The sequence below is a fragment of the Platalea leucorodia genome (assembly GCF_965183815.1).
Source record: "Platalea leucorodia genome assembly, chromosome: 2".
In the NCBI taxonomy this organism is placed as follows: domain Eukaryota; kingdom Metazoa; phylum Chordata; class Aves; order Pelecaniformes; family Threskiornithidae; genus Platalea; species Platalea leucorodia.
The window spans coordinates 81,515,934-81,528,283 of record NC_138824.1 but is presented as its reverse complement, the minus strand read 5'-3'; the positions used below and the strand labels follow the sequence as shown (position 1 = coordinate 81,528,283).

General features: G+C 41.1%; 1 protein-coding gene across 1 annotated transcript in view; it reads right to left on the bottom strand.

Moving 5' to 3' along the window:
- The window catches only part of FRMPD4 (FERM and PDZ domain containing 4), a gene marked incomplete at both ends in the record, with an annotated part of 304,338 nt that overhangs the window by 90,620 nt on the left and 201,368 nt on the right, over nt 1-12,350 (bottom strand). The window lies entirely within an intron of this gene.

The following is a 12,350-nucleotide window of genomic DNA, read 5'->3' as shown; positions in this document are numbered from 1 at the left end:
TCTCCAGCCTGTCAAGGTCCCTCCAAATGGCATCACACCCAACCAGTGTATCAACTCCCTCCAGTTTTTTTTACCATCTGCAAACTTACTGAGAGTGTACTCTGACTCATCCTCCAGCTCATTAACGCAGATGTTATACAGTACTGGGCTCAGTATCAACCCCTGGGGTACTACACTAGCAACTGGCCTCCAACTGGACTTTGGGCCACTGATCACAAGCCTCTGGGCTCAGCCATCCAGCCATTTTTCCATCCGCCTCACTTATCTAACCCTTACTTTATCTGCTTGTCTATGAGGATGTTATGGGAGACTGTCAAAAGCCTCACTAAAGTCAAAGTAAACAACACCCATGGCTCTCCCTTCATCCATCAAGCCAGTCATATAATTTTAGAAGGCTGTCAGGTTGCTTAAGCATGCTTTCACCTTCATAAATCCACGTTGACTATTCTGGATCACCTTCTTGTCCTTCCTGTGTATGGAAATAATTTCCAAGATTGGTTGTTCCATCACTTTCCCAGGGATCAAGACGAGGCTGACCAGCCTGTAGTTCCCCAGATCCTCCTCCTTGCCCTTCTGGAAGACAGGAGCGATATTTGGTTTTTTCCTACTTTCAGGAACCTTCCCCAGTTCCTGTGACTTTCCAAAGATAATTGAATAGCCTTAGAATGACATAAGCCAGTTCCCTCAGCACCCATGGGTGCAATCTATCAGGCCCCATGGACTTGTTTACATCCAGTTTGTTTAAGCGTTCCTTAACCTGATCATCTTCCACTAAGCACGAGTTGTCTTTCCTCAAGACTATCCCTCTGGTCTCAGGGGCCTGGGACTCCTAACAGCCAGTCTTACCAGAAAAGACTGAAGCAAAGAAGGCGTTGAGCACTTTTCTGTGTCCTCTCTCAGCAGTGGCCATGCACCATTTAGCAGTGGGCGCACATTTTCCCTAGTCTTTCTTTTCCTGATGATGTACTTGTAAAATTATTGCTTGTTGCCCTTCCCATCCCTTGCCAGATTCAGCTCCAGGTGGCCTTTGGCTTTCTTGGCCCCATCCCTGCACAACTGGACAGTGTCTCTGTATTCTTCCTGGGTCACCTGTCCCTGCTTCCAGCTCTTGTAGACTTCCTTTTTATGTCTGAATTTAGTCAGGAGTTCCTTGTTCATCTCCATGCAGGCTGCCTGATTGTTGGGATGGACCAAATTAGAACTTGGAGAAGCTTGAAGATCAGCCAGCTCTCTTGGACTGCTCTTCTCTCCAGGGCCATGGGATACCATGTGATTCTTCTAAGCTGATCCCTAAAGAGGCCAATGCCTGCTTTCCTGAAGTCTAAGGCCTGTTTCTTGCCCTGCTCCCTCCTTTCAGGCTCCTGAACTCTACCATCTCATGGTCACTACATCCAAGGCTCGTCCTGACCTTCACATCCCCAACTGGCCTTTCTTTGTTTGTAGGTATGACATCCAGCAAACCACCTCTTCTCGTTGGATCCTTGATTGTTTCATGTTGCACACCAGCAGGTACCAGGGTGGTTCACGTCCCCCATGGTCCTCACATGTGTGAATGTGAGGCTACTTCCAGCTGTCTGAAGGTCTCATCTACTTCTTCCTGATCAGGTGGCCTTTAGCAGACACTCACTACAGCATCACCCATGTTGGTTTACCTGCCAAGCCTGACTCACAAGCTCTGAGCTGGCTCACCACCCATCCCCACAGCAGAGCTCCTTGCTTCCCAGCTGCTGCTTCACATAAAGGACAACTCCCCTTCCTCGTCCTCCCAGCCAGTCCTTCCCAAAGAGCCTGTATCCCTCCATTGCAGCACTCCAGCTGTGTGAGCTATCCCAACATGCCTCCATGACCCCGATGAGGTTATAGCCCTGTAACTGTACACAGGCACACACACACTTTCCTCCTGTTTGTTCGCCCTGCTGTGGGAATTCAGTGTGCGGCATTTCAGAGAGACACCCAAGCATGGTGATTCCCCAGAAAGGGCATGAGAGCTTTCCACGTAAGGGCTGTCCTGCAGGCACTTTCTTTTTTAGATGCCTATGTGCTTCAGGTGATTCTACTTCAGTCTTGTGTTGTTGATTGCCATGGACCTTCTGTTCCCACCACCCCAGGGCCCTTGGCATGCCTGCCACTTCCACCACTTCAACTGTTGTGGAATCTCACCCATCTTTCCTACTTTAAAGCTTTTCTTACCAGGTTGGCCAGTCAAGTTTTCTTTGACTCTTTCCCTAAGCATCTGCTGCTAGATACTGTCCAGTGTCAGATGCAAGAACATGGGCTGGACAGACTTCTGGTCTGAGCCAGTAAAGTTGTACTTACAGTCTCACTTAGATGCACAGATAAGCATTACAAAGAAATATTTTTCCCTAGGCAAAACCCAAAGCTTATGTTGCAAAAATTCTTTCTCATACCAAATTAAAAAATGACTAATTTATAACTCTGATTGATTACTTTTTCCTATAAGGCTTTACCACGTACATGCTAAACATGGGAACAAGCATATAAAGAATACTCTCTGCCATTCTATTAAATGCCTTTGAGCAACCTATAATGAAAACACAGAGATTTCATGCTTCTGCTCACAGGTGTTGGGTAATAAAAGTACTGAGGCTAAACAAAAAAAAAATCTACTTGTTATTTCTAAACACAGCCTTACTGCAAATGCAAAGCATTATAGTATCTAACAACATTTTCATCTCTAACCTTAGATAAGCATTTTTAAAATAGCCTGCATTACTCCATATATGCCAGATAACACAGCCCAAAGTACTTTTATAAAATAAACAGAACTGAATGGAAAAAAAACCCATATAATACAGATTCAATACAAGACAGTGTATGAGCAAAGTGCTGCTGCTCGTTATAGGCCAAACAAGGATTTGTAATAAGTTAGTTTCATAGTTAACAACCTCAAAGAAAGGCCATGCTTTTTCTATATATACATATGTATGTATATGAACATAGATATAGGATATATGACTTCATTTCCCAAACACTATATCCCCTAAGGAAAGGCATGATGCTGGCAACAAAAAGTAATGGTATGTGTTAGCCATTAGCTATATACTTGGACCCAGAATAAAAAAAAAAAAAAAAAAAAAAACAAACTATTATTACTATTATTCATGTTTACCTTGATCAAGATATGCTTGACCACGGGTCAAGATTTTTCAGATGTCTAGGGATGAGTGCTTCTTTTCTTAGGATAAACACTTCACGCTTTCACAAGCTCTGAACCACCCTCTTGGAGGCTTTATAGCACACAAGCAAAATCAGTGGTTACTTTAAAAAAAAATAATTATCGAATGTGGAAAATGAAGAAATAATAAAGTGTTTGGGGTAAAAAAAGACTTATACAACAATAATTTTGAAAAAATGTTTTAGGGTACATGTGGAATAAATCATTGAATTATAAGCAATTTTGCATGAGAAATTAAAAACAAGATCTTTTAATGCAATAGAAGGTTAATTAAAATAAACTATGGTCTGTTGAAAGGTAGATAATTTTTGTAACTTTGTTTTAGTCATTTCAGATTCCTCTCTTGCCTTGAGTCTAAAAGGTGGGGTTTTGTTCCACTTCACTGAATGGAAAAATAATTATTTGATCTCCAAAAAGAGTTTTCAAAGAAATATGTTGAACACCAAGTGCTTTCTGCAGCAAAGAAGATTTCTCTAGAGGTCAGAACAGATCTTACTGCATTTTCACATTCGCTACATGTGCACAACACTGATTTTTCTTGATTTATTAGTATCCATAAAAAGTGACGCAGCTGCTCTCTGCCTCCTAATATTCCCCATAGGAGAGTATAAAAGAGAGGACAACTGAGATGCAATCCCTCAGTTCCCCCCTAAAACCAAAGTCCTGGAAAGCAATGAGCCAGTCCTGCTTCAACTGCTGTGGGTTTTGGTACAGATTTTGATCTTGCTAAAGCGTTGTCTTGGGGATCAACAGGAAAGGAGCTAAAAACTCAAGATCATCAGAGGAGAAAAGTATCTGGGACTCAGACTTGACTGACTCCTGCCCAGGAGATGCAGTGTCAGGGACTGGAAAAAACCAGCTTTTTCCTCAGCTTCCCAGGGTCTGGGCACCAAGCAAACTCCCGTGGTACTGGAGGAAGACGGACTGTTACCTGCTTAGCCTAAGGCTGCACTGTCAAGTCCATTGGTCAAGTGTCATCAAAACATTACCCACATGCAAGCTGAAGCAAGGCCAAATGACTCATCTGGCAAGTGTCATACTTGATCCCACCTCTGCTTCAGCGAGCATTTCATTCACCGTTATGCAACATGAAACAGTGCCATCATGACCAGGAATGCCAAGGGCTGGGTGATCTTGCACAGGAAGCGGGAATCGTCGGCTTACCTCACCAGGCAGAGGACAAAACTGGCCAACACCAAGGCATGAATCACTTTGAAAAGCAAATGCAGTCTCCTGTCTTCAGGCAGTTTTGTGAATTTAGCTCTGAACGGGCTATTTTGTGTAGAAGAAAGTGAATTCTGGAGTACTTTTTGTTCCAGTCAGAGAACAACCAGGAAGAGAAGAAACAGTAACACACATTATATTTTATTTGATCCAAACTAGCAACCAAGCTGAAAAAACAATTATTCACAGAATATAGCTGCAAGTTCTCACGGAGCCTGTTAACTGTAACAAAATATGAGAATCTCCCATGCAGAAAAGACCACTACATCTCTAGAGAGTATTTCCATCAGAAGATAGGTCAGGCTAAAAATTTGCGCCCATCATTAAGGAGAACTATCTATGTAAGTGAAGACCTGAGTAGTGAGCTGTGAGAAGTCTGAAACGTATACAGTTTTCAGCCAGTGCGCTTGGGTGCCGTGGGCAGCCTGGCTGCTGCACTGCAGAGCACAGCACAGGTTTAATCTGTCCAGCTTCACATCAGCCTAAACTTGGTGCTGCCATAGCAAGATTTGTACTGGTACTCGAGCCAGCTCACTTAAGGCTGACTGGGATATGCTGACCACAGGATTCACAGCAACTGTGGCCGTGACTGCAGTGCAGGCAGATCCCTGGTTTTTGACCAGGTCTTTTTAATTCATGAGTCACAACTGAGACCCTGATACAGCAAAATGACCCCATAACATACTTAGCTAAGAGAAGTGCACCGAGGTCCCCATAATGAACTCAGCAGGCCTAATTAAGCAAAATAGGTGCTCAATTATTTGCAGTTTGGGTTCTACTATGGGGCTGGAACGACATCCATTCACAGCCATAAACATTTAGGTGTGTTTGATGGCAGAATGAAGCCAGAAAGGCTACAGGCAGCCAGCTTACCATTCACAAAAGCCCCAAACACACTATTATGTCTGACTAAAAAGTAAAAATTAAAATGCCTCAGCGATAGCTATAGACAAACATCACAATACCAAACCCTTTTCTACACTTAAACTAGGGAAGGATATTTTCAAGCTCAAGTAGCTGAAAAAACAATGAAAGCAAAGAGAGGAAAAGATGGGGGGCGGGACGAAACATCAACTGTTACTCTAGGAGTCATGAAACACTGCAATAGCGCAACTCATGGGAGAGGCAGTAAAATATAACAAGTGCTTTTGTGTCATCTCTGTTGGTGTAAATCAGTGGGACTCTACTGACATTAATGAAGCTAAGCTGACTTATGGCAGAGACTGTCTCTTTATTTGCTATGATGACAACTGATGTCTAAATTTAACAACGGATTTTATACAATTATAATTAAAGGTCTATAATAACATACAACAAAATGTAGTCTGTGCAGGAGAGCTGTATTGTTGTATTCATCTTCTGGCCTCACATTGCCAGTGGCAGTGGCATACATAATCAATATATTAATAGCACCTCTGTGAAAGGTAGCAACACAGCACGAAATGAATACTTCAGAACTAACTACTAGCAGTCACATTTCAGGACAACTAAATAATACCATTTTATAAGACAAATTTTGATTCAGTTAGCAAGAACTGCAATATTTAACTCATCTCATGCCACTCCTGAACCCTCATTATGTTTTAATAATGTAGACTATATATCTGTTTATAATACACGGCTATGTGTTTTGGACATTTGACAAGGTAAAATATTAACATTCATGCTGCAGACCTAATGCCCCCATCCATTTGACAGACATAAATACAGAGAATTTGTAAGCAAAGAATGTATAATAAAAGGAGACAGCATCCAGACGAATATTTAAGGAAACAAATTCTGCAGAACTGTAGCAAGGATTATTACAGGTCATAACGAGATCATGAGTCAATGCCACTGTGTTACAAAAAACATTACAGATCTCATTTGTTATTTCCTCTCTCCGCCATCTTTCCACATCCCAACTTCTTGTCAGATCAATTCTCCATCCACCTAATCCTCCTCTTCTCCTGTTTCCTAATGACTGACTTGTACCCAGGTAATCCACGTGTTGCCATTCACACTAGTTCCTCCTCAAATTGTATTGTCCCTACGCTTCCCTAGCTTCCTCGTCAGCTCTCCATTCTGATGCCTCCATTCTGCAGTCATTATTGGCATGCTTCTTTTTAGCCATGCAACTTTTGGACATGCTGTGTGGATGCTCTTTTGGAGATTTCAGTTTCCACATTCTACTCAGGATGGCAATTTCTAAAATTTTCAGAAGGCTCTTAACATGGGAGAACTTCACAGCAACATCAGAAATGACATCCCTGGCTGAAAGGTGATGTGTGGGTCACCTTTCAAACATCTGTCTCAAAGACTAGGAACCAAGCTTTGTAATGACCTTTGGCAAAACAACTTCTGTTTTTCCAGGAAAGGGATGATGTTTTTCCAAATACCAATTAGGTCTTGGAAAAGCAAGCAGAACAAAAAATTTCAGCTCAGTCAAGGAAATCATAGTAAAGTTACAAATAGCTAAAAAGGGTCTGCAGATAAGAGATGTTTAGCAGCCCTTATAAAGGGAATGAGACCAAGCAGAGCCTGGTAATTTCATTCCAGTTTTTCTGAGGTTTTGTAACATGCATAAAGCAGTATATCTTTTCAAAAATCTACATTATCTGGCTTAGATAGCAATCCTCATTTGCTGGAGAAAAAGCACATATAAATAAAAATATTAGAGTTCCTGAAGCACTGTTAGAAAGGATTTGAGTATAATAGTTATAATGCAAAATTAGAATCCAAACATCCCTGAAAAAAGGAGACCAAAACCTCTCTTCTAACTTATGACATATTGCGCCACTCTTTTTTTCCCAGTTTGATGGTTATTGACAGAATTTGGAACTGACACCTCCTGGGACTACACAGTAAACACAGTAACTTCAGTTTTCATAATGGATCATTTTTATTTTCGTTTTTTAATGGGCAGAGAGACTGAAGTTCAGCTAATTGACCATGAAAAGCTACTGAGCATGTCAAGAGAAACAGCTGGCTGTAACACATGGCAGAGTGTGAAGTGCCAAAAGTTACAGGGAGCACTGTGAGGGCTCGCTGGGTTTCACGGGCAGGTGAGGGGGAGCCATGTGAAAGATGACCACGTCAGAGGGGAGCCCTGCCGACCCTTGGTGAGAAGAACTTGCAAGGCCAACAGTGCCGAGGGGACTATATCTGTCTTACTATGTAAGGCTGATGGTATCTAGGTGATGGTGTCACAAACGCCCAATTTAGGTACAGGTGTCACTGAAGTGGAACCAATGGGTAAAAGTAATCAGGGGCACGACACTAGAGAGACCGGGGCCAAGAGTCTGCTGTGGGGAAGACCATAGGTGTGGATCAGCTATTGGAGAGACCCATTTCTGCACATATATGGGGAAGTTGTGTGTGCATGTGTATGCACAGCCCGACAGCAAGCACCCTGATTTGCTGATGCGTAAGAATAGGATCAGGCTGTTTGTACTGGTCATGTTTATGTGCATGCTGTTTGTCTTGATGTGGTGCCCATAAAGGCACTGGCTGCCTGTATGCGTGACTCTGGTGGTTGGCTGTGTCTGTACAGAGCGTGTGTGCACGCACACATGTGCACGCGTAGCGATTGCAAGCTCAGCCTCACTGTGAGCTGGACTTGGGGACAGGGAACTGCAGCAGCCTGGTGCCATCAGACTGGGATGGGAGAAATCCCCTTTGGTCTAGAGGGCCACCAACTTGTTCTCTCTTAAAGCATCTTCTACATTTGACTAGCATCATTTCAGTTGTGCTACTTTAATTGAACCAATAACACATAAAATACGTGGCATAAGAATGAAAAGTACCAAGAACTCATAAGGAGCATTAGTATCCTACACATTAGGATAAGGAGGGAAAGAAGAGATTAGCCCAGTTAGAAAGGAGGTCTGGTGCATCATGTAAAATATACACCAGAACATGCTGACCATACGTAGCCTGTTGTCTTGCTCCAATACCATCACTTGTTTGACACTACTTTACATCTATACTTCCTCAAAATGTGCTCCAAGTGCAGCTCTTCCTTGGGTAATTGTGCCAATACTGTAGGGCCTGTGCTGCAATGTCCCAAATTGTTGATGGGCCTGTTCAAGGAATCTGTTGTCTGTAACTGCCAAGAAAAGTATGCTATGGATATTGAACACTGAAAATAAGAGTCTTTAAAACAAACAAACAAAACCACCAAAACCCAAAACCAACAACCTGTGTGAAGGTAACTTGTAGCGTTAGATGAAAGAAGAACTTTATTATTACGCAGAATGCCTGAACTCTGGAGGCTTTGGCAACTTGTGCCATATACATGCCAAATTAATTCAAATTGATGTTTTTTGAGTCTCTGAAGAGCTGTCAAACTAGCACATTTCAAAGCACTACCATTTATATTATTGACACTAAAAGTCTACTCACTCAAAAACATCACAGCCCTTACATCATTTAATATATTTAACATAGTTATGGAGAAGTTCACACAAGCAACTGGATTCCCCTAAATGGTGCTTAAAAAAATGATATCAGATACAAGCGATTACTTTTTTATATAGGTGGGCAGAAGAGGACAGCCAATATATCCTGATGAAATTAATAACTCATCCTGGTTATTATCAGACAACAGTATAAAACTCAAAACTGCCAGCAAGAAATATTGCTGATTCATTGAACTTGTCCTTATATTTGCAGCCCACTTCAGTGTTTTCCACTTTAATAAGATTGATGACAATGTCCATTTTCCAGAAAAAGAAAAACATTTTGTTGATGCTATGTATAAACACTTGAGGAAAAATATTTCCTCTCCTATCTTTCAATGAAAGCATTTTTTTAAATAGAGTTATAATTCATCATTCTGTGACAGCATTTAGAGAAGAGCGTTTATGCAGTTATCTAAAAGCCTGGTCAAATTGTATCATCTCCCTGAATATCATTGCATTTAAGTACTTTTATTACCCATATGCTTGCTAAAAACACTGGTCTTTATTCCACTTTTTATGTGGTAATCTAAATTGCCTTGAGTAATCTCTCTAACAGAGATAATTAAATGTGTTTCATGAATATCTGCAAAAGGTTCCAAGGGCATGCAGTGGATTAAAGTCTGGTTTGCAAACGTGTTGCTCAGATTTTGTGATCTACATGCTAAAGAAACAAGTGCCACTTGACTCACAGGAAAATAGGAATGGAAGGGATCTGGTTTGCCATCACCTCCAATCCCTTGCTATTTTACACGATATCATATAAACTGTACCACATAAGCTCCTTTAAATATTTACCCATGATCAGCATAAACACATTTTGGATTATTCAATCCAGTGCTATAATTGAAAGCCTGGGAATGAACTCCATTGCTCTAATGTTTAAGGGTATTCTGCCTTGCAATCTAAACATATAGTCTGTTTAGTTCCTCACCACAAATTATTTTTTGTCTTAAATAGTTCTCATTTCTTCCTGGTGTTTATTCCCTCCTGATCTTAGTTTTGCTGTATTAGACAAATCTATGTCTTCTAGTCTCCCCTTGTATAATGATTTTTTTCCCTCCCCTAATCATCCTAACAGCATTTTCTGCATTTGTTACAGTTTGAATCCCCCCTCTGAAGCACGTCTAGCCACAATTAATGATACTTCCCTACCTCCACAATGGAATTTACCATTGGCATACCCAAATGACAACACTTGGATGTCTCTCAGCGATTCAGCTAAGAAATCAAGACTCCTCTACTCAGTCATTATGAACACATACTTGTAGATAATTGGGAAGATTTTGTTATTAATCCTCAATCACATCTTTAAATTTTACTGTATTCATGTATGTTCTCTACACAGAATCACCCATTCCTCCTTTGCTTATACTTTATATAGATAAAGAGCCACTTCCAAGGTGTTTTAACAGTTGGGGTTTTTTGTTGTTGTTTGTTTGTTTGTTTGTTTTTTAAGAAGAAACTCAGGCTGAATTTGTGCAGATCTCACTTCAGCCCTCTAGTTTCTGCTTTGCAAGAAGTTTTCTGTGTTGGTCAGTCCTTCTAACCTTTCCTTGCACATCTGTTCTTTTTTGCAATGTCTTTCCTGATGTGGTCATTCAGCTAATTATGCCCCCTTTTCCCTAGTTTTCAGGTGCATGCACATCACTCTAAGATTCGAGACTTTATAAACTACAATATAAACCCAGATGATTAAAAATATCTTCTTTAAAAACCTAACACGCTTTTTACAGTTCTGTTCTTATTATCAGCAAGAATCATTTTACAAATGGAGGAGATACATATATTTGTGTATATATATACACACACACATAAATGTGTGTGTGTCTGTGTCTGTCTCTCTCTCATACTCACACACAACTCTACGCCATTAGGCTGAATCTTGAAACTGGTACTTCCATAAGGAATGAAACACTACTGACTTTCTCTGCCTCTCTCTCCTTTCCTTCAGAGTTTCTTTCCTGAGAATTCCCCTTAGTCTCATATATATCCACATTTGGCTCTCCAGTAAAAACAAGAATTTTCAGATTTACCGGAAGTGGTAGCCTGTCTATAATGCAGCCGTTAGACCACCTGCACCTGTTATCTTGCACAGATATACCAAAGTAATTTTAAAGCAGCAAAGTCAGATGCCAGTAGCAGCTTAGCTGTTGCAGCAGACAGATCAGCCTGAGTTGTAAAACCTGCTTGAGAAGCCAAATAAATTTTGAGATAGTCCATGCTGAGCTTTATGACAGCCTGAGAATGGCAGGCAGTCCATGTAACTTAAAAGCTCAGTAGGGAATGCCTACTGGTTTCTCTTCCATGTAGCACAAGCATTTGTGCTGTATTCTATGTAAATCTAGCCAAAGCCTCTACAGAAAATCACTTTTCTATCATTAATATTTACATGAAAACATCATTATGACTTTCAAAAATGCACAACACTTAGCCTGGCAACATGTGGATTGCTTAGCTTTTTAATTTGTCACTGAATGTAGTTACAAAAAAATTTGCATGCAATTTGTAAGTTTTGACACAGATTTGGGGAGGAGAGGGTGGCAGTAAATCCCTCCTTGAAAATTCACTTAATCTTACCATACTTCAGCATTGCAATCAAAAATGAGAATAAAGTCAATGTCTTTCTAGCATCTGCTAATTAAATATATCCACCAAGCACATGAGGATTCCAATTTTAGGTGGCAGACTTCATATGCTCCTGTAGCATAAAACAAAGAAACAACAAAAAAAAACCAACCACCAAACCCATGATTTTTTGAGCAAACTTGTCTGGAGGTTCAGCTGGTCAATTCTTTAAATTTGAGCACAAAATCAAATAACAGTATCAGTAAGCTAAGCACCACCTGGCTAACTTGTTTTAGGCTGCCAGATCCTGAGCATGTGGAGTTGTGACATCCTTTCTATCTAAGGATGTCAGGGAAATGCCCGTTGACTCTGCGTATAGCTTGCTGAAGAAGCATCTTCTGGAAAAGGAACAAGACAACCCAACCAAGCTTCCCACTCTGAGAAGCTCTACAGAAAGCCTTGTCCTGTCACTCTTCCTAACAGCGCCCAGCCTTTTGCCGCAGGGCTCAATTGCCTATGCAAGTCACAGAGGCAAAGCTGAAAAAGCAGCTGTGCAGCTATTACCCATTATGTTCAGGTGATAGGGTTCCTCCTTCAGGAACTGTATTCCTGAAGGCTCACGCCATGAAAGCAGCTGGTCCCGTGATCTGCCCATTAGCTTGCACTTGCTTTAATTAATTCTAGTCGGGGAAACTAACAGGACTCTTTTTAAACAGAGTTTGAGGATACTGATGTTTGGATTCCTCTGACTGGGCATCATTCAATGCCTTTTGGAAACTTCTGGCTAGTCAAGGTGTGACACTCTGGGGAGCCAAGTCCTTTTCAAGACTTAGCCACAATCCTGGCCTGTATCTGAAGGCACGGAACCCCCTATTTTTTATACATATGTTTTAACTAAAAAGATTCCCAGTTGGAAAGCTGGA